Source organism: Brachyhypopomus gauderio, unplaced genomic scaffold (assembly GCF_052324685.1).
Source record: "Brachyhypopomus gauderio isolate BG-103 unplaced genomic scaffold, BGAUD_0.2 sc154, whole genome shotgun sequence".
NCBI lineage: Eukaryota > Metazoa > Chordata > Actinopteri > Gymnotiformes > Hypopomidae > Brachyhypopomus > Brachyhypopomus gauderio.
Window position 1 is genome coordinate 76,144 of NW_027506975.1, and position 22,812 is coordinate 98,955.

Sequence of the window (22,812 nt, forward strand, 5' to 3'; positions counted from 1 at the left end):
TTCGTCGGGAACGCCTTATAAAACCCCGAATAGACATAGGCCTACTATCATTTTCGGATTATTTTTTTAATGAACGTTATCGTTTTCAGCACAATCCATTACTTACATCAATAACTTTATTATTATAATAACATTTCAAATATTACACATCGCGGATCAGCCCTAAATTCTCTCCAGATTGTTATATATCGGTCTTCGTTTTTTGCTAGTGGAAGTTTTCTTTATAGTGTAGGAGATGCGGAATCTGTCAGCAAAGCTACTGTATGTCGGTCTGTCCGAAAACTATGTCCGGCATTAAAATGACTAGTGCCCGGTTTTGTGGTGTTTCCTGGGCTTAAGCCAGTTATGGACATCAAAGAGGAATTCCACAGCATCGTTGGTTTGTCTTTAATTCTCACGGACAATAAAGAAATTAAGCAAAGGAGAGGCAATATATAACGAACTTCATTCCATTTACATTTTAAGGATTTCCTAGAGTGATTGGCTGTATTGATGGAACCTACATATGCTATCTATTCCAGCACCATTAGAACATGAAAATTCATCCATAGCAATAATGTACAGGTACTAACCTTTATAATTCTTAATGAATACTTATCTTTAATGGTAACAAAAATAACGTAGCTATTGTAACTGACCGTTCTTCCCATTAAGATCATATGTGATGCTTCCCACCTCGTCACAAATGTTGAAGCCAGATGGCCAGGATCCGTGTATGATTCCACACTGTACAACAAATCTGAACAGAGTAGGCCTGCGGTAGTTTTGCTAGTTGTTCACATGCAGTGTAATAGTTAAATCATTGCAAACCCTAGTGTGATTATAGGACATGACGGCCTCCTTCATGGAGACAGAGGGTATCCCTGCCTGTCCTATAGGCCTACCTTATGACTCCCTATTCAGATCCTGCACCTGGACCACAGTCCCGCTACAATCAGGCCCACAGCAAAACCAGGGCAAGAATTTAAATGACCCTAGGAATCCTCGAGGCCAGGTTCCAGTGCCTGAAGGGGCTCAGAGTAACCCCTGATAGGGTGTGCCACATAATAATGGCATATGTGGTATTACACAACATTGCAACCATCCAGGAAGAGCGACAGCCTACCATCTCTGACATGCCCACAGACGAGGAACCTTACATGCATGTGGGTGACAACAGAGATGGTGGAGTTGTCAGAGACTCCATCTGCAATCACTGCTTTCCACATTAAATCATGCACCACCACCCACCCCACCATCCACCCTGTAACCTTTTAATATACATTACAGTCAAATTCACTGTTATGTTTCATTATTTCATTTTTCCTGTAAATAAATATATTTTATAATATATTTTAAGAATAAGATATAGTTATGTACAGCCATACCACTTTGTACAATATTCTTATACTTCATTTTTATCTGATGCCATGTGTGTTTCACACCACTCAGATTAGACCTGGAATTAGTAAGTGTTCAATAAAAAATATTTAAAAACTCAATACAGTATTATAAAGGTGGAGAAAATAATAATATAATCACACCCTTCTGCTAAATATAAAAATATCATTTTCACTCACGCATTAACTCTGTTGGCAATTTTTTGACATGCTGACTGCCTTTCTCTAGCAGCTACCGCAGTATTACATTTACGTTTAATAATATCTAAATATTCTGCATACGCAGTCATTAATACTTCAAGCTACAGTGGTGTGAAATACGATGTTCGGCTGATTTTTGCGTTTAAGTCCATGATAAATCCGATTTATCTGCGTTCCATTAAGAATGCCTTTCATACTTACGCGTGAACGCGCTTCTGTCTGGGTCAACCTACTCAGAGTTGAGCGACCCTGATTACTTTAACTCCGATCCGCCGTTTTGGAACCGAAAAATCTGAGTATGTCAGATCGGGGTAAGACAACTCCGAGTTCAGGGTTAAGTTTAGAGTTTGTTAACCCCGCTTCTTGGAATACCCCCCAGGACACCTTGGGGGGGGGTGGGGGGAGTGGGGGGGAGGTGCAGCACATATACTGTGGCATGCACTCACTTAACATAGGCCCATGCAATCCTACAATAACATGATATTTACAGTTGGTTTATTAAAAAAGTTTAGGTGTCACTATTGATTCTGATCTTTCATTTGACACACATGTATGCAATGTCACTAAGGCTGCCTTTTTCCATTTACGTAATATTGCCAAGCTGAGACACTTACTTTCTTTAGCTGATGCAGAGAAGCTAGTTCATGCTTTTGTCTTGTCGAGATTGGACTACTGTAATAGTCTTCTAATTGGATGCTCTAAACAGTCCATAAAGAAGCTACAACTTGTACAAAATGCCGCAGCTAGAGTCCTAACCAAGGCTAGGAAATTCGATCATATTAGTCCCACTCTCGCTGCACTACACTGGCTGCCGATTAAATATCGCATTGAATTTAAAGTTCTCCTGTTAACCTATAAGGCGTTAAATGGTCTTGCCCCACAATATCTGAGTGAACTCATTGATTACTACAACCCATCTCGCCCTTTGCGCTCCCAAAATGCTGGATTTCTCGTAGTTCCAAAAATTAGTAAAACTACAGCCGGAGGCAGAGCTTTCTCTTTTAAAGCCCCTCAATTATGAAATAGCCTTCCAGCTCCAATCCGAGACTCTGACACAGTTCCAATCTTTAAATCTAGACTTAAGACTCACCTGTTTAGTCAAGCCTTCAGCTAAAATTCCCCTTGTAAGGTGTAGGGGCTTGGGGGGCCCCAGACGTTGAGATTTCTGGTGATCTGAGATGTTGATGCTGTCATCCAGCTGTGTCTTGGCATCACTCTATTTGTGACTATGACTTGACTGGAAAGCAATGTCTCAGTGAACCCTCATGCCTGTGGTCACCTCTGAACCTCTCCCTTTAGTTATGCTGCTATAGATTAGTCTGCCGGAGCCACATGCTGATCACTGGCACGTGAGCTACGTACATTTAAATCAACGGTGGTTTAAATTCATGTCCACTCAGTCTGTATTATCTATCTTCTTGCATGGCTCTACCCAAGACGATTGGATACAGGCACCTGCAGGCACCTGGGGGATGGTCTGGCTGCCGGTGGATGTGCTGATACCGGGGTTCACCTGGGGAGTAACACTGCAGTCGGAGCCTACAATACCAGCATCACTGCTCCGACACGGAATGAAAGCCTGGCATTCATCAACAGACATTTACAGTGACAATATCAAAACCCAGAACTTTCAATTCTACCTTTTACCTAGTCTGATTGTGTGAATTATGTGTGACTTGTGTATTTGTGTGTTAACGGGCCGCCCAATGGAGGATGGGTTCCCTTTTGAGTCTTGGTTCTCCCGAGGTTTCTTCCTATTCCTCACCATCATAGGGAGTTTTTCCTCGCCACTGTCGCCTTTGGCTTGCTCATTAGGGTTCTGGACCCATAGTATTGTTAACCTTGTAAACCCTGTAAAGCTGCTTTGCGACAACTTGAGTTGTTAAAAGCGCTATACAAATAAACTTTGATTGATTGATAAAAATGCTTTTCAGTAAAAGTCAACAACAACAACTTCAATAACAAATGATAGTCCAATTAAGGTAATTTAAAAACCAGGACATTTCCTCACTTAAAAAATAAACCCGGGATGCCCAGGAAATACGGACGTTTGGTCACCCTACTGTAGACATAAAAATAGAATATTGCTAAAATGTTTAATATTTTAAATATATTAAATAGAGACATAATATATTGCACTGAGAATGTAAGTGAGTGTAAAACTAGCTATGGATATTTCAATGCTGTGTAGATATGCTCAGTAATCACAGTAAGAGTTGAAGTTAGGAGATGGTACTGTAGATGGAGATGATACAGTATTTGTAAAATGCAAGGTATAGAATGAGTTATGTGGGAGCACGGGGGGCCGAGTATTGTCTTGGATAGGTATGATAAAGTCCAATAGTTCAACTGTGCAGGGTGTAGTGTGAAGTAAAGTACAATTTTGCATAGTATAAACGTAATCTTATCCTGTGTAGCTAAGAAAATTATCTTTATAAATATAGTGGGTTATAATATGTTTTAAATGTAATTGTTTCACCTATTGTAATATTATGAGAACTGCTTCGGGACAAGGGATTTTTTTAGGTTTTGGTGCGCTGCAGTTTTTACGGTTAAAAACAAATATTTAAATAGCGACGAATCAAGCGCTAGGACCACGCAGAAAACCCTGCCCCCCCCAAACCCCCCCCCTCAACGTTCGACGTTTGTGGCGAGTGTAAGTTGTCGATGGGGGGGGGGGGGGGGGGTTTAGCGAGTGTGGACACAAATTAAGTATTATATCAATCAATCAATCAATCAAAGTTTATTTGTATAGCGCTTTTCACAACACGTTATATCACAATCGACCGATCGCCAGTGGTTAAAATGACCATTTCCAGTGGGGTGGCACTAGGGGTGGCACAGGCTCTGTTGTCTTCCCCCCCTTTGGCTCAGCCACTGGTGATTACTACATGATTATTATTAATTCACCTGTCACTGTGGGTCAGCCAGAAGGCCACCAGAGGGCGCTTGTTCCCACTCGCACACGCACACTGCACACGCCTCCTAGCACCAAGCTACTACCCCGGTCCAAATCACCAGATTACTAACACCTGTTATTTATCAGTGTATTTATTTACTTCATATTCCCAGAGGTCATGCAATCCAGGGCTGCACTTTCATTGAGGACTACGCGTCTCCAACGTATTCTGCACACTGCCGTGTTGAGAGGAGAACTCTTTCTTTATTTTGCTTGTTCATTGCTCTTTGTGAGCTATTGCATTTTGCTTTGTTGTTGCTTCATGCTTGTTTTTTGTCATGGAGAATAAAAACCCTGGCGCTTACAACCAGTGCCTCCAGCCTCCAGCCATCATATCACCTTCTTAAAGAGAACAGTACATTTGAAATAATTTGAACACAGATAAACTTTAAAAGAAAGATTTAGAAAATTTTGAATACAGAAAAATTTGAATATTTACATTTACATTTACGGCATTTAGCAGACGCTCTTATCCAGAGCGACTTACAAAGTGCTTTGCTTCTGATCACAGAATACATCCTAGGTAATAGTACTGATTACTTACTGATAGGCCAGAATTCAAGACACCATTGAGTCAGACTACTACTAAACTACAGGAGTCAATATCATTACCTAGTGTTTTGCAAGTTAGACGTTTGCCAAGAAGCACAAATAACCATAGACAGACATACAATTTAAGAACAACGGCAAGTGGTATCAGCTGAGTTAGTGCTCTGGTAAGAACTCAACAAACAGGTGAGTCTTCAGTCCATGCTTGAAGATAGCAATAGACTCTGCAGTCCTAGCAGCTAATGGAAGATCGTTCCACCATTTTGGAGCCAGGACGGAAAATAGTCTGGAGCTTTGTCTTCCATGAGACTTTATACATGGAGTTTAGAGTCGAGCCAAGCTTGAGGTTCTGAGTGTTCACTGTACAGATCGGCTTTTTACCATGGACATCATGTAGGGAGGGGCCAGTCCATTTTTGGCTTTGTAAGCAAGCATCAAGGTTTTATATCTGATGCGTGCCGCTATTGGAAGTCAGTGAAGAGAGCGTAGCAGAGGAGTCACATGTGAGAACTTGAACTGGAATGTACAGAAGCTCAGTTTTGCTAGGGTTGAGCTTCAAGTGGTGAATAGTCATCCATGAAGCAATATCTGCCAAGCATGCTGAGATACACCTAGAGACCTGGGTGTCAGAATGAGGGAAGGAAAGAATTAGCTGGGTGTCATCAGCATAGCAATGATAATAGAAACCATGAGACAAAATAATGTCACCAAGGGAACGAGTATATAAAGAGAAGAGAAGAGGGCCTAGGACTGAGCCTTGGGAGACTCCAATGGAAAGTTTACATTAGAGCCATATAGAGAGAGAGTCGCGTCAACTCCGTTCACTCCAATGGACCAGTTTTTTACAGCAATGGCGGATCGTGGAGCCTGTCAATAGTTCCCGGAAGTTAGCAGCAAATACGAGCAGCGCAGTCAAACTGGAGCAGTGGACCATCTGTGATACACTTTTACAGGTTAGTACGCTTAAAAAATCTGATTGTGTATTATAAGGACATCAGAATCAAATTAGCATGTGCATTAAAATGTGAATTAAAGCACTTTAGTGAATGATCCACCTCTTAATAAGCAGATTTAGGGAACTAAATCTATGCTAAGACGACGCGAATACGGTTAGCGAGATTTCACATTAACGACTGACAGCCTATTAATTGTAAATTCCTCTCTTAATGCCATTTCACCTAAACGCGATGTTTTTGCGGGGTAGCTAAGTATTGGGTAAATATAACATTTGAGTGTGATTGTAGAGTGTGTTGGGTCGAGGAGGTGAAATGAGGATATCCATTTTGGAGTACCAGCTAACTGCTTTTATTTATTTTATTTTCCTTTTTATTTCGTTTTATTTATTTTTATTTTATTTTATTAACGTATTTCCTCAGTTTTTGAAACTGCTGGATATAAAAGACGTATACTATTTAGTGTGATTAAGTTTTAAATATTCTATCACTTAAAGAAATAATATAATTATTAGGAGTTCATACTTATTATACCCGTGTAACGATCTAGAATCAGACGGCGGACACAATTGCTGCAAAGAACCACATTTATTCAAGTCAGAGGCGGTACTACCTCCTATAACCTCGACCTTTCCAACACGCATGTTACGAGATCGGCGCGGCATAATAAATCACACAACGTTACGAGATCGGCGCGGCATAATAATCACACATACAAGATGCCTACACAGAAACACACACTGATGTAAAGACAAAGATTACCACTCGGACAACGACAATAAACAAATCACACAATCAAATCACAATGTCTAACAACAGTCATGAACAATTCACACCGGATCAAATCATAATATTTAACCGAACTAAAAACCCAGACATACGAAAACCCTCGCAACACTAAGTACGAATACACAGCGGGAACAACCATATAGTACAAGCAAGACCAAGACACATTACAACCAGATCAAAAGAACAATTACATATAACATAGGAAACTCAACAAAGAACCGAAACGAATCAAAGACGACAGAACTCTAACCAGAACCGCAACAGACCTAGACACCTCTATACCAGACTGATCACAGAAGTCCTAAAAGGACTACAGAGACTTGAAAGCGCGACAAAGAACATTAACAACGTAAACCAACCTACAGACATAGACCCACAGGAACTCAACCAGACTATATACACAAACTAATCAAACCACATATTCAAAACAGCTGATAAGGATAACATTGGCAGGGATAAACAAAAGGGGCGTGACGAATCGAAACAGAATCGACGAAAGGGAACAGAGGGAGGGAACAAGGCAAGATACACACAAAGGGGCGGAGCTAAACGTTACAACCTGTGTCAACACTATAGCTATCAGCAGCTATGGGCCCTGTCTTTACAGGTCCAGTGGTGCGTCGTATTGCAGGGGGCTTCCTCTTTCTGAGTGCGGGGGGCGATGCACAAAATTGGTGGGAACCGCATCTGCTCTCAGCCTAGTCTTGCCCTGTTTGGTTCTGATGAACTGGTCTGCCTCAAAATGTGCCTGCAGAGTGATGTGAGTTTACTCCTCACATATGACAACTCAGTTTTGTCTACCCATATACATATCCCATAGTGGGTGAATACACAGTATTAGAGAACACTTACTGGATACGTATACACTCATTACACGTATAAAAAACAACCACGGATGTGCAACAAGTTCAAATTCATATCACATCAATACTCATAATAATCATTTTCTCCTGTCTTTTTCTCCTCTCTCTCTTTAAGCCAAAGAACCATAGGGGATTAAATGGAGCCTGCAACTAGATAGCACCCTCACCCTGCACCCGAATCTGTCTGGAGTCTTTGATTTTTTTTGTTCACTATTCTGTATTTTAATAAATGATGCATTAAGCTTTCCAATAGTGTGTTTATTGTGAAAAGTGCAAATGCAGTGTTTGATGATTACCTCACATATATATTTGCTGTTGTAATCTTTAGTGAGGGTAAGATTGCTCCTGCTTAGTTGAGACAACCATTTTTTTCTCCTCTCAGTATCAGTGGGGAAACCATACATTTTTGCTCGATTGGAGCATCCCCATGCAACACAGCAAACCATGGTGGACACTACACAAACAACACGGAGGAAAAGACACAGAAAAACTGCTTGACATGATATTCATATTTGAAATTATTAGAGATTAATTTAATGAATTAATTGCTGTAAATAAGTGTGTATTAAAAAGACAAGATATATATATATATATATATATATATATATATATATATATCTTGTCTTTTATATATATATATATATATAATTTATCAATGTATTTTAATATGTCATATACTGTCTGGATGTAAATGTAATGTGTTTTAATGTACCCTTTTAAAGCATATTTCTGCACAATGAAGTCAAAGAAAATTTTCCTTCTGTCAGAAAATGTACATTAGTCATTTAGATTAGTTAGGTTAATGTTAGAAAATTAATCTAATCTGAATTTCTCACCCCTTCCTGTCCCTCTAAATATATAAATGAACGTAATATATAACAATTATAAAACAATCAAAGCATTAAACAGCAATGTGCTCTAAAATTAGCCTAAAGTTGGTCGCCATATGTTCACAATAATCCTCAAATCGCAGTTCTGTCTGTGTGTTTATGCACTCAAATTGAATTCCTGGAACTATCTGAAGCCTCCGTGAATCACGTGACCATCAAGCGTTTTGAACTTCCGTTGTCGCAACTCTCTCTCTATACGGCTCTGGTTTACATGGATTGTATGTAGATCCTCTCCATGTTACCTGATAGGAATGGTCTTCAAGATATGACTGGAACCATTTCCAAGCAGAGCCAGTCACACCGAGGCTAGAAAGAACAGAGAGAAGGATGTTGTGGTTGACAGTGTCAAAGGCTGCAGAAAGATCTAGAAGAATTCTCGGTCACTGTTTTGAGGGCAGTTTCTGTTGAGTGTGCCCGTTTGAAGCCAGACTGATTAGGATCATGGAGTTGGTTCTGGGTGAGGAAGAGAGATAATTGGTCATAGACTGCTCACTCCAGAGTTTTTGATAGAAAAGAAAGAAGTGATACCGGTCTGTATTTGTTCATGTCAGAGGTGTCAAGTGTTGCTTTTTTCAGGATTGGTACCACCCTTGCCATCCTGAACATGGTAGGCACATGACCCAAACCTAAGAAGTTGATGATTGCCGAGATGAATGGAAGGAGTTCTCTTGACATATTCTAGAAAATATATAGAGTAAGCAGTTGAGATTACATGATGCTTCTCATGATGAGAACAAAATGACACCAAGTTTAGAGATAACATCCCCTGCAACAAGCCCTTTCAGGTTTAAGTTGCAGGATCATTAGCTCAATTTTTCAATCTCCACACTTCTTATTCGTCGTCTAATCACTTCAGTTGTCATTCTTACACTGCTGAAAATAGGATCAACCACATCATAGAGCGGTAGTTCTTCTTCTAAGTAAATCCTATTCCCCACTTCGGAAGACAGCTCAATTCCATCATCCCTATCCATGGCCTCGTACACTGCTTCGTCTTCCCCATCTTCATCGGCATTTACATACACTACCTCAACCAATTCTTCAAGAATGATCGCATGTTCCTCCAGACGAGGCATCTACAGGATACGCTGTCCCCTGTACACCGTAGATATGCACCACTGGCACATCATCGGCCCACAACAAAGCAGAGCTGCGCCTACCACAACCACGGGCGTAGCTGCCATGAGCCACGCTCTCCAAGATGCAAACCATAGGGTTGCGTAACTCCCGGCCTGTGCTTTTCACTTCTCCTGCACGATCCACCAAATAGCTGTAGCTATTCTTGCTATGGCAGCAGTTCCTATCATTACAGAAACCACTTGCCAGCGAATGACCCCACTTCTGGATCTCCTCTTCCCTATTCTGTTTCCTTCACCCTCCATGCCCTTCTTGATTGCTTACAAGTTACCAGAATATAAACAGTCTGGCCCCACTTTTCACACAGGATTTCGGGTGATGACAGGGGTTCCGTTTTCGCTAGATATTTTACTTGGAATGCCCCATTTAGGAATGATTTGTTTTACCAGGGCCTTGGCTACAGCATCTGAATCCTGCTTTGCTGTGGAGAAAACTTCAACCCACTTTGAGAACATGTCCACAACTATTTCTTTCCTTCACTTGGTATGAGCTCCACAAAATCCATCTACAAATGATCAAATGTTTTCTCAGGTGTTGGGTGTGCTGCTTGTTGCATCTGTGTTCCTCTCCCTACATTGTGTTGTGTACATATCACGCACTGTTGACAAAACTTCTGAGCAACCCCTGTGTGAACCAATGAAATTTTAACTGGTCAATCATTCCCCCTTTTGACACATGAGCTTTCCTATAGGTCAACTTAGCATAATCAGGAAACATGAACTTCGGCAAGCACGGCCAGCCTGAGGGACAGCGCCACACACTGTCCTGAAAAGCACAGCCTGCTTTCCTCCAAGCCGCCTTCTCCTCCTGTGTGGCTGTGGGTTGTAAATATGTGAGTGAGAGGGAGGGGTACTCACTGGGCTGAATAGAGTAGAGTTCAGCCTACTCTATTCAGCCCAGTGCTGGGATCCCTGGATGCTGACCCATCGACAAATAAAATGCAATCTGGGTTGTCCAGGGGCTCTCCCTTGAGATCCAGCCTGTTGCATGTCGAGCAACACAGTGTTGTATTTCAGCCATCTCTGAGTGGATAAGTGTGATGTTTTCTTTTCAAGAAGCAGACGTGAAATGGAGTGTGGGACTAATAAGGTCAATGTAGAATAGCTCACAATGTCTCAGGATGCCGTCACCACCTTCTATGCCGAAGCCCCGCCACAGCAGGGTGAAACTTACAAGAGAAATAAGCAACTGGTCTCTGTTGGTCCCCATGTCTCTGCAAGAGAACAGAAGTCATACAACCATTCTTTTCATCCACCCTCTGTATGTAGGGCCGTGAGGGATCAGGAATGTCCAGGGTGGGGGCAGTCTGCAAGGTTATGAAGGCCTCTTCGGCTTCGGTGGTCAATGGCTAATGTCGCTGGTCCACGGGTCAGAGCCCGCAAGGGAATCTCAACACAAGAATAGTTAGGTATGGAGCTTTTTTAGTGTCACCAGAACCTGAACCTGAAATCATTATTACTTGAAAAAACAGTCTGTAAAATTCATTCAGGTATGCAAAAATTTAAGTTAAAATTCAGGTTCAGGTCGAAATTCAGGTTTGGGTCGCAATTCAGGTTCAGGTCGAAATTCAGGTTTGGGTCGCAATTCAGGTTCAGGTCGAAATTCAGGTTCGGGGAGGCACGTCTTTCTGCTAAATTTCCTGTAAAGGTGTGGTCCCTGTTTGGCGTGTAAGTAGCATGTGAGCAGCATGAAAGTGACCGCTGTGCCATCCAGAAATGGCACTTTGTGGCAGCTGCCACATAATCATGGCACTTAGTGTGGCCAGTGCTGCTTGACTGTGGCCTCAGTTGTCCAGAAACGCCGCCTGCCTCTGCTGACCGGCATCTAAAGAGTCTTTTGGGTGACTGCGTATCGGCCACTCGCTTAAATCATCCCGACGAGTTCCGAATCACCATTTGTTACATTTGTTGAAATGAAGATGGTTCATAACTTTTGTTTGAAAATTATGTTGAGTGAAATACTAGCTGACATCCAGCTAGACAGCTCTAAATTATTAGTTCAGAATACTGTTTAGCGATAACGTCGAATAAAGATTATAGGAGGGTACGCGTATCTACAGTGGTAGACCGTTAACGACTGCACTGTAAATTTAAAGGATTTATAATTATAGATGTATGGTTATTAGTGAATGTTCCTACACATCATCAGCGTATTTAAACCTCTGCGAGCGAGTGGCATCGCATTTGATAGATAGTTTAGCTTTGTATTGGTTTCGATTGTTAGTCTATTGCCCGCAGCATCAGCCGTCAACCACCGAGCGGCTCCTGCCACTCATTGTCTACCACTAATCTAAACTCGACATTATCGTTAAAGAGTATGTGTTTTCTATGAGAGTATGTGTGTGTGCATGGGTGAGTTTGAGTGTTTTTCGTGTTTATCTGTATGCGTTCTCTGGTATGTTGGGTTTAGTCATCCGTGTTGTGTCGCTGTAGTGGTTTCTGGTATAGTCTAGTTTAGTATAGTCATGCCTCGTCATCATGATCATGCTGTCCGTGTGTCTTCTATTATATTAACAGTTAAGTTAGTGTTAAATGTGAAACCCCTTATATAAAATGTTCTTCTAAGCAAGTGTGTCCTCCCATTGATAACACTTCACCCCCACGTCACAACATAAACAATAAAGATTTATTACAGATTGTTCCTCAGTGAACGTTCATCCACGCTATCAGCGTAATTTAAACCGCTGCGAGCGAGTGGCAAGTAAGTTGATTTAAGTCAGTATTAGGGCATATTTTGTACATTTTGTTTGTCCTGACGTTATTTAGTCGATTGTGGTGAACCTGTTTAACTCACACGCTGCCTATGTAATTCAGACCCTCCAGAAAGTCGCGATGTTGCGATTTGCAACTTCAACGCAACTTCAAGCAAACCCCGCGAATTCAGGGCGGTGTTGCAACTTCAGCCAATCACCGCAACTTTCCCGCAAATTTGACCAATCACTGATGTCGTATTGATGTGACGTCGACAAACTCCCGCCTTACTTCCGTATATACGTTCAAGAGGAGCAGACTGAAAGCAGCATGAGCGACGAAAATAACGGCAAAAAGATCGGGAAAAGCAGTATCCCGGTACACTACATGAAAGCGGGGGTAAACTGTCCAGATCCGACCCGCGAATTGATTATCTATGGCCCCCTGGATGATATTTAACTACTATTAGAACCGGCCCGCAGGCCACAGCCGCCCGATAGGCCCTTTTCACAACAAAACGGAAATACGTCACCGCCGGGTAAAACAAGTTCTGGTACTCGCAGAAGATAGTTGTTGTCAATTCACCTCAGCATGGAGCGTGTGTTTACTTCATCCCTGTCGTCGCTGCCGAGACTGAATTTTAAATACGTTTCCAGTATCGTTGGAGAACATTCAACAACGAACAGTTCCAAGTTAAATAGAGGCTACAAATTGTTTGTAGAATAATTTATTCACTTATACCAGGGTAAGCTAACACCAGCTAGCACTAGCTAGGTAACTATTATTTAAGGTATAGCTGGTTCCATTAGTCATCCTACGGAGTGGTAAAACAGTCTATATTATTATGATATATATAATATTACAAATGATACTGACAGCTTTAGTTAACAATATCTAGCTAGGTTAAGCTGGGCGTACACTGCGATTTTTGGCCCATTTTCAGCCGATTTTTCACTCGTGCGACTATTTTTGCGATCGGGCCGAGTTTCGGCTCAATCGCGTGTCGTGCATCGTATAGTTTACACAGGTAAACGAGGAGCGATTCACACCTCATGACCAATTCCCGATCAGAAATCGCAGCATCGCAAGAATATCAAACATGTTTGAAATTCAAATCGCTCCTCGTGAGAGTATCGCACTGTTGAAGCAGCTCCACGAGCCGACTCTCCCTGCGATTTAGTCGTACAGTTTGAGCTGGAGCTGAGTACACGATTTAAAATATCGTACAGTGTACGCCCAGCTTTAGCAAGCCAAGGGACGTCAGCTATTGATTGTTTGGTTTACATCAGTATCAATAAAGTTCATGACACACACCAAGTTATTACGTGTTATTGTTTATTCAGTGTCCAATGTAGTCGACAGCAAAGTGATGGTCAGAGCTGGATGCTACCGAGCAGAGCTGGATGCTAGCGGATCACAACTAGTTTCAGAGCCGTTTCAGTGGAACAGTTGCTGTCCGCATTTGAAAGAGCAAACTCTCGACTAGTAGATGTCGTGGTGTACTGCCAGCCGAGAGCTTGCTCTTTTCTAGCTAGATGCTATCGGATCGGGGCTAGAAGCTATCGGATCGGGGCTAGAAGCTATCGGATCACGGCTAGAAGCTATCGGATCACGGCTAGAAGCTAGCGAACCGAGGCTAGAAGCTAGCGAACCGGGGCTAGATGCTATCGGATCACGGCTAGAAGCTAGCGAACTGGGGCTAGAAGCTAGCGAACCGGGGCTAGAAGCTACCAAACCGGGGCTAGAAGCTAGCGAACCGGGGCTAGAAGCTAGCGAACCGGGGCTAGAAGCTATCGGATGACGGCTAGAAGCTAGCGAACCGGAGCTAAAAGCTAGCGGACCGGAGCTAAAAGCTAGCGGACCGGAGCTAAAAGCTAGCGGACCGGGGCTAAAAGCTAGCGGACCGGGGCTAGATGCTATCGGACCGGGGCTAGATGCTATCGGATCGGGGCTAGATGCTATCGGACCGGGGCTAGAAGCTAGCGAACCGGAGCTAGAAGCTAGCGAACCGGGGCTAGATGCTAGCGGACGTACGTGTACTCCCAGCCGAGAGCTTGATCTTTCAAACGCGGACAGCAACTGTTCCACTGAAACCGGCTGGGAACAGTAACAGTACTGGGAACAGTAACAGTACTGGGAACAGTAACAGGGAACAGCACCAACTTTTAGCCGCGAGCTTCCTGCTATGTAGTCTGCAGCAGTGAAATGCTGGCTACACACAAAGATGCTCCGTATCACAAAGTTTTCCCCTTCATCCCTCCTAATTGCACAAACCCATTTTCTTTTCTGCTCGTCGTCAGCCGGAAAACCGTAGAAACTGAGATACGACTGTTTTTGCTTCGAGATCGAGCACCCTGGTGCACTGCAAAAGCTCTTGTTATTGGACTCTGCCATTGTTTAACGTGTAACGGAAGTAACTTTACCCTGCAACGAGAGCTTCCGGAAGAAAAAATGCGGAAGTGTGAAAAGGGCCTATGGTGTTTTGCACGCACAAACACTACATTCCCCACAATGCCACGGTAGCCCGCGAAGTCACTGCAGCGCACGCAAGTGGCGAGGGTCTGAGATAGTTTATAAGTTTAAACTTTAAACGGAGATAAAGTTTATTTATCTCTGATCCATATCTATGGGTTACTAATTCGCTCTGGTGCCAACCACTGGCGATCGATCTCGATATAATACATAATTTGTGTCCATTTTACAGGCCGCCTGGTAACAACTTACGTTTGCCACCCCCTCCAGGTTCAAATCTCACTTCAAGCGATCTTGAAAAGTTGGCAACCCTGATTAAATAGGTAAATAGATAATTAAAATGGACTACTAAATAGAGGAAACCTTACAACATTTACTCCCTATTGTAATGTACTCACAAAAAAGCAAAAACTCACCGCAACTTCCATCGCAATTTTTTTGAAAAACACCCGCAACATCAAACATTTTAGCCCGCAACAATCACAAAAAAGGCCCGCGAAATCCTGGTGGGACTGGTAATTGGTGTAATTCCAGTTCATTTCTCTCAGGTATGTGTATCAGTGATTTAGTATGTAGCAGTGTGGTGTGTATGTTAAAGTAACGTCATGGACAACATTTATTGTATTTATTTCTGTTGTGTTCAGGATCACGCAAACATCTCAATGCGGATCAGAACCCTGTAACTTGTATAACTTTGAAGTTTAATAGAAGAAAATCAAGTTTAGTTAAACCCGTCTGGCGTCGTCCTTTCTGGCCATTCAACATCTTCATGACTTAAGTAGTGCTCTGGCCGGCATTCCGTGATTGTGTCCGATGTAAAACTGAACAGTGCAACCTTTTAGTTTAAAATAGTCCTACTACCTGCTATCTCCCCTACAGGTACACATGAACCTCCTGCAGGCATGCAAAATCTGCTTGCTTATGGCCATCAGCTCAGAAACAGGACACCCCTCAAGGATGCAGCTGCAGGATCGCAGAACTTCTATCACAACTTTGAGAAAATTTACATACCACAGTGTTGAGGCGACACATGCCTATGCTCACACAATCCGAAGGCCACAATTGTAGGAGTTTCACAGTGCTTAATTACTATGATTCTAGGCAATATCACAACCAAAGGCTCAGCCATACACAACAATAGGACAATTTTTTTTCCAGGTAATGTGCCCTCTAGAGACTTCGGCAAGCTACATGTGGGCATGCGGACGACATGCATACCACCATCTTCCAAAGAATGATGATGGCGCCCACCTTTCATTCAATGTTAGGGAAACAAGCAGAACACATTCAAGGCACCCTGCAGAGACAAAGGTGATCATGTTTGGGTCACACACAGATGCCTGGGTAATACCAGGGCTGTCATCTTTGGGACTCGTGGACGGGCCTGCGCATAGGAACAGGGCTGTCGCTTAATTTCCCAACAGGAGAAGCAGCATCAGTTAACGAGGTTTTCACAACAAAATCGCCAACACAATAGAGCATATGAAACAGGTCTCTGCCCCACCTGAGACAGGGTCAGGTTTCTGGGGGAGTATTTGTAAGAACTGGGGAACTTGGCTGGTCACAGTATGCACCCCTATACTTATAGGCTTGATCTTGTTATTTGTTTGCGTGCCTTGTCTCCTGACTCTTCTGAGAGTCGGTGCAGCACAAGCTGTCAGTTCTCTGTACAGGACTAAGGAGTTCCAGATGATGACCAACGTGACGAAGGACTGCAACGAAGATCTACTGGACCAGACAATAATGGGCACGAATAGTGATTCATTCATGTTTCAACATCTGGATGATATTGTGTTATAAATCAACAGGAGTTTTCATGTATCCTCTGTAATGGTCTACTGTAATGGTCTTGTAATTGGATGCTCAGTCCATAAAGAAAACAACTTGTACAAAATGCTGCAGCTAGAGTCCTATCAAAGGCTATAGAAAATTCTATCATATTAGTCCTATTCTCGCAGCATTACACTGGCTTCCAATTAAATATCAAATTGAATTAAAAATTCTTCTGTTGACCTATAAGGCGGTCTTGCTCCACAATATCTGAGTGAACTCATTGCATACTACAACCCATCTCGCCTTTTGCGCTCCCAAAATGCCGGATTTCTCTTAGTTCCAAAAATTTGTAAAACTACAGCCGGAGGCAGAGCTTTCTCCTTTAAAGCCCCTCAGTTATGGAATAGCCTTTCAACTCCAGTCCAAGATTCTGACACAGTTCCAATCTTTAAATATAGACATAAGACTCACATATCTAATAAAGCCTTCAGTTAATATTCCCCTTGTAAGGTGTGGGGCTCGGGGGCCCCCAGATGTTGAGCCTTCTGGTAATCTGAGATGTTGATGCTGTCATCCAGCTGTGTCATGGCATCACTCTAGTTGTGACAATGACTTGACTGGAAAGCAATGTCTCAGTGAGCCGTCATGACTGTGGTCACCTCTGAACCCCTCCCTTTAGTTATGCTGTTATAGATTAGCCTGCTGGAGCCACATGCTCATCACTGGCATGTGAGCTATGTACATTTAAATCAATGGTGGTTTAAATTGATGTCCACTCAGTCTGTGTTGTCTCTTTTTGTATGCCTCTACCCAAGACGATTGGATACAGGTAGGGGTGACCTGCAATAGTCGCTGATTCGACTATAGTCGTCTATTCACGCTATTTTCCATGACAACGCTGGGCAGGGCCATCTTGGTTGACTTTGTGTTAAAACTTCCGGTGCTACGGATACGCTGATACCGATTACAAGCAAAACGACAACAAACACAAAATGACTAGCATAATATGTTCAGTTAGAGCAGAGGTGGCCAACCCGTCAGAGACCAAGAGGGGTGGCGAGTGTAAATTATTAGCGGGGGGGATATAAAATGGACACAAATTAAGTAAAAAAACGAACACAAACTTCGATATAAACATAAGGCGTGATGTGCTTCAGGACTTTGTCACGTTTGGAGCACACTACGAGCTCTGTTATGTACGCAACTGTTGTTTTCTAGGTAAAAAGTGGATAAACTCTTATCAACACTCGTTACAACGCCACTGACCTGCGCTCATCTTTAGGAAGAAGAGAACAGACAGCGTCAGTAGTTTTGAAGCTCCCTCAGTCGTGTGCGGTGCCTTTCCTGCACCTCGTATGTGGTTTATTTCCAAAACGTGTGACAGAAGAACCGCGTCTCACCAACGAGACTCAAAGCACAATCACAATATCACAGATACTTCATGCCGCTAGTCTCCCGTTTTCCACTACGCAGGTTTTAAAAGTATTAGCGGGTCGCTAGGCTTGTAAACAAACTGCGCACCACGAAGGTGTAGCGGTGTGTCGCCCTCAGAGCTGATGAGGTAACCGGGCCACGGCACAGACCGTTAGTGCAGGTGAGAGCGGACCGGCTGGGGAGACCCATGAAACCAGGCAAAGAGCCGCAGGTTGGCCACTCCTGAGTTAGAGGGTGTCACAATAAATGGAAGAAGAGGAAAACTTGGCTTGACCAACAGTGTTACGAACACAGCTCGAAAAGATCTGAGTGTTGTGGGGCACCTTATAACTTATATCCACCGCCTTCCAAAGACGAGGACCTGCGTCTAAGGCTGAAGGCGCTAAATTTAAAATATCCACCCAAACGTCCATTAGTCTGCTCTTATCATTTTGTGGAGGGGAAACCAACACCAGATCATCCTTATCCCGAGAAATGGCTCGGTTATGAAGCTCCGATTAAGCAAACGCGTCGGGTGCTTGTGAGGCTATCAGATAAGTAACTATATTATAATCAGTGGCCACATATTTTCCTTGCATTCATTTTGTAATTTTAAGTAATTAAGTAAAGAAGTAAATAGACAAGAATGCCTATTTTATGAAAAAAATCATTAAAATGTAGTAGTGTACACTAATGCGAAAATAGCTGACCGGAAGTTCTAACACAAAGGCGGAAGAAACACACACTTGAAAGTGGGCGTGGCGAAATACGGTGAATACCCCCTAGTCGACTATGAACGTCATAGTCGAATGTACCATTCTAACTGCATGGGGTGCCCAAGGATGCAGCTAAGCATTAGTTGTTACATGAAATGTCTTTGTTTTCGTTATATATAGCCTTTTGTCAAATAAAATCATCCTAATTTCTGTTAATAAATATTTAAAAATGATGTTTGCGCATTAACAATAGGCATCTTCCTTACTACACATTAATAAATCACACCCTCCTGTTGCACAATCCAAACGAGCGGAGCTGAAAACGCTACAGAATACGCACAGCATCTGCCGAGATTATAATGCCTACTAAAAAACTTGTGAGAGTGTTTTGAAGAAGATAAAGATGAATCAAACAAAGTAAAGTGCAAGTTATGTCATCAACGTCTTTCATTTCGCACGACAACAAACAACATGGCATACCATTTAAAACGCGTAAGGCGAATAAAAACGTTTGTGGTTTCAGTCGTCTCGTCTCGTCGCGGTGCGTCTCGGCAAGTAGGCCTATAAACATTTTTTGTTGTTGTTTGCTTTTAATCCTGCAGGCTATTCCACGAAGCGAGCTTATGAAAGCGACGCTTATTAGAGTGAGCCTCGCTTGAGTTAGCCAAACAGTTCACTTCCGTCTAGTTCCGTTCCACTAACGAAATCCAGACGCAACTTGTTCCCGCTAATTCAAGCCAGGCTTTTGTAATCGGCGATCATGGGCGTGCACACAATATTTACACAGCCTCACTAATTAATATTCGAAAGGCAAGAAAATGTCGAAAGAGCTGAAAGAACGAGCAGCTTTTTTTCTTCTGCTGAACAGGAGCTACTCATACGTCTTTATGAGGAATATAAAGACATTATTATGAAGAAAGGCAACACGTCCTGTATTAATACAGCCAGAGAAGCTGCCTGGCATAATATTGCAGACAATGCATAAGCATATAATTTAATTCATTCATTGGCATTTAAAAAGTGTTATAGTAAATGTGACGCCGGGGGCGTCGGGACAGAGGCAGCCGGAGACGTGGGTTGGACAGAAGGTGTTTTATTATCCATGGCAACCAGTAATACTCGTAGCGCATACACAGCAAGTAATGCACGGTAAAGCTCGTAGCGCACACACTGTAGATGCAAGGTAAAGCTCGTAGCGCATACACTGTAGATGCAAGGTACAGCTCATAGCGCATATACTGTGGATGCAAGGTGAAGCTTGTAACGTACACACACGGTAGGGACATGCTAACAACCAGAGACGCTCGTGTAGCGGCAATGTGCAGCACTGGACCAGACGACCTGCGGGCTTAAGAAGTGCAAAGTAAACAAGAAACAGGTGCTCAGTATGATGGTGATTGCGACTGTGGGAGTGGCTGCGTGCGCGGGGGTGTGTGCTGGGATCGGCTGCTGGCCGGGTTGTGCGCCCTCTGGTGGCGACCCGGCCCCCTCACCGTGACAGAGCCCTCCCCCAAGGACCCCTCCCGTCGACTCCCACGCGGTCTCCCCCGTCGCCGCGGAACTGGCCGGTCTGGATGTTCCCTGTGGAAGTCGGCGATAAGGGAGGGGCCTACCACTTGAGAGGCCGGTATCCAGGAGCGCTCCTCCGGTCCGTATCCGACCCAGTCCACCAGGTACTGTAAGCCACCTTTTCTGCGCCTCGAGTCCAGTAACCTCTCTACGAGGTACGCAGGTCCGTCCGACAACTGCAGCGGCGAGGGCGGCCGTGACGTCGAGGCCTCCTCCAATGCACCTGCTCTGTATGGCTTGAGAGCGGACACATGAAATGCACACGACACACGTCTGTCTTCGGGCAGACTGATGCGATAAGTAACTGGGTTAAGCCGCCTCAAGATGACGTACGGGCCGGCATATCTCTCCCCCAGTTTACCTCTCCTGCCCAGGCGTCCATCTTCGGTGGAGACCCACACCTTATCCCCTACCTGATAAGATGGGGTCTCTCCCCTCCGACGGTCGGCTTTCCGCTTGAATCGCCAGATCGCCTCTCTCAGCCGCTGATGGGTGTCCTCCCACACCACTCCTCGACGATGGGCTGGTCTGAGGACGCGGCGTTCCAAGGATAGAGCGGCTGGCGACCGAGCACGCACTCAAACGGTGTCATCCCCGTGCTGGAATGAGTGAGGGAGTTCTGTGCGTACTCGGCCCAGGGCAGAAGGGCGCACCATGTGTCCGTGTGCTCGCTGCAGTATGCGCGCAGGAACTTTCCCACCTCCTGGTTCGCTCGCTCCACCTGTCCGTTAGCCTGCGCATGGTAACCAGAGGTTAGGCTAACCGTGATGTTGAGCTTGGACAGGAACTCCCGCCACACACGCGAGGTGAACTGCAGTCCTCTGTCCGACACGATATCCTCAGGCAGACCGAACTGCCGGAATATGTGCCGAAACAAGAGATCCGCAGTCTCCCAAGCGGTGGGCAGGCCCCGCAGGGGATGGAAGCGAACCATCTTCGAGAACCGGTCTATCACCACCATGATGACCGTGTTCTCCTCGGACGGGGGAAGGTCCGTGACGAAGTCCAGAGCGATGTGCGTCCATACCCGCAGGAGGAGTGTGTGGCACCTTGCACCGCGCACACACTGCGCAGGACGCCACCTGCTGCAGTACGTCCCAGTGCAGCCCCGGCCACCAGTAGCGAGCCCCCAACAACTGAGCCGTTTTTGACACCCCTGGGTGCCCCGTCCCCACTGACGTATGAGCCCAGCTGATGAGGGCACTACGGTGCGCGGGGGGAACATACTTACGGTGCAGCGGGCAACCTGGATGCGGGTTCGCTGCCTCGATCTCCCGATCGATCCTCCACTCCAAGGCTCCCACGACGCACTCAGGCGTAAGCACCGGCTCCTCGCTCGTCGACTCCGTACTGCCAGGAAAGGACCTAGATAGCGCATCCGCACGCTGGTTCTTCTCCACTGGCCGGTACGTCACCTGGAACTTGAAACGAGAGAAATACAGAGACCACCTGGCTTGACGGGCGTTCATCCGTTTCGTGGTCCTGATATATTCCAGGTTTTTGTGGTCAGTAAGCACGGTGAATGGATGCTTAGCTCCCTCCAGCCAGTGTCTCCACTCACCGAACGCCTTCCGCATAGCCAACAACTCACGGTCTCCCACCCCGTAGTTGCGTTCGGCGGCGGTGAGCTTCTTAGAGTAGAAGGCTTTGGGACGAAGGGAGCTATGCTTTTTCGGCTGTTGTGACAGTCCCAGGGCCGGTGAGGTGGTAACTGGGTTGCCTTGGCAGCGCTGAACACCTCCGCTAGATCACGGTACTGAGCGGGAATGACTGGGGCGGAGCTGATGTTAGGGCTCTCAACGCTGGTGGATTGCGCGAACACACGGGAGGGAGACCGGGTGCCCTGTAGGGGCGCTACCCACTTCAGCAGCTTACCCGTGGACCAGTCGATGACGGGGTTGTGGAGTTTAAACCATGGGAGACCTAATGTGATGGAATAGCGTGTGGAAGGGAGTACAAAAAAACTGATCTGTTCCCTTCGGCCCTGAACGTGTAAGGTGACTGGTGCAGTGGGGTGAGAAATAAAACCCCCGCCCACAGGTCGCCCGTCCAGTGCGTGCACGCGTCTCAGCTCCTCGACTTGGATCAGGGGCACCCTCAGCTGCTCAGCGATGCTCCTCCGCATCAGGTTCCCCGAGGCTCCCGTATCCACTAATGCAAACACAGATAAGGACATCGCCCCGTAAGACACTGATGCCTCCCACGTTAAGAGATTACCCATCAGAGCGATACTCACCCTAGCCCGCCCCCTCCTCGGACCAGCGGTACGAGTGAGGGGGGGGCGGCAGCACCCATGTCCATGGGCTCGGCGGGTGTGGTCTCACGGGGCGGTGTGTGCACGGGAGCCTGCGGGGTAGGAGAAAGCGCCGCTCCTTTGCCTCACTCCTGCAGCAACCTGTCCATGGTTATGGCTAGGTGCACCATCTGATTAAGGTCTTGTCCCTCGGGCCGACAGCTCA

General features: G+C 44.8%; 1 long non-coding RNA gene across 1 annotated transcript; it reads right to left on the reverse strand.

The window, feature by feature from the left end:
- Positions 1-4,653: 4,653 nt before the first annotated feature.
- LOC143500505 (uncharacterized) lies at positions 4,654-13,320 on the reverse strand. Its single transcript, XR_013126819.1, has 3 exons — positions 8,826-13,320; positions 7,990-8,147; positions 4,654-5,707 (listed from the first exon to the last, which is right to left on the reverse strand). It is a non-coding gene; the product is annotated as an uncharacterized LOC143500505 (long non-coding RNA).
- Positions 13,321-22,812: the final 9,492 nt, after the last annotated feature.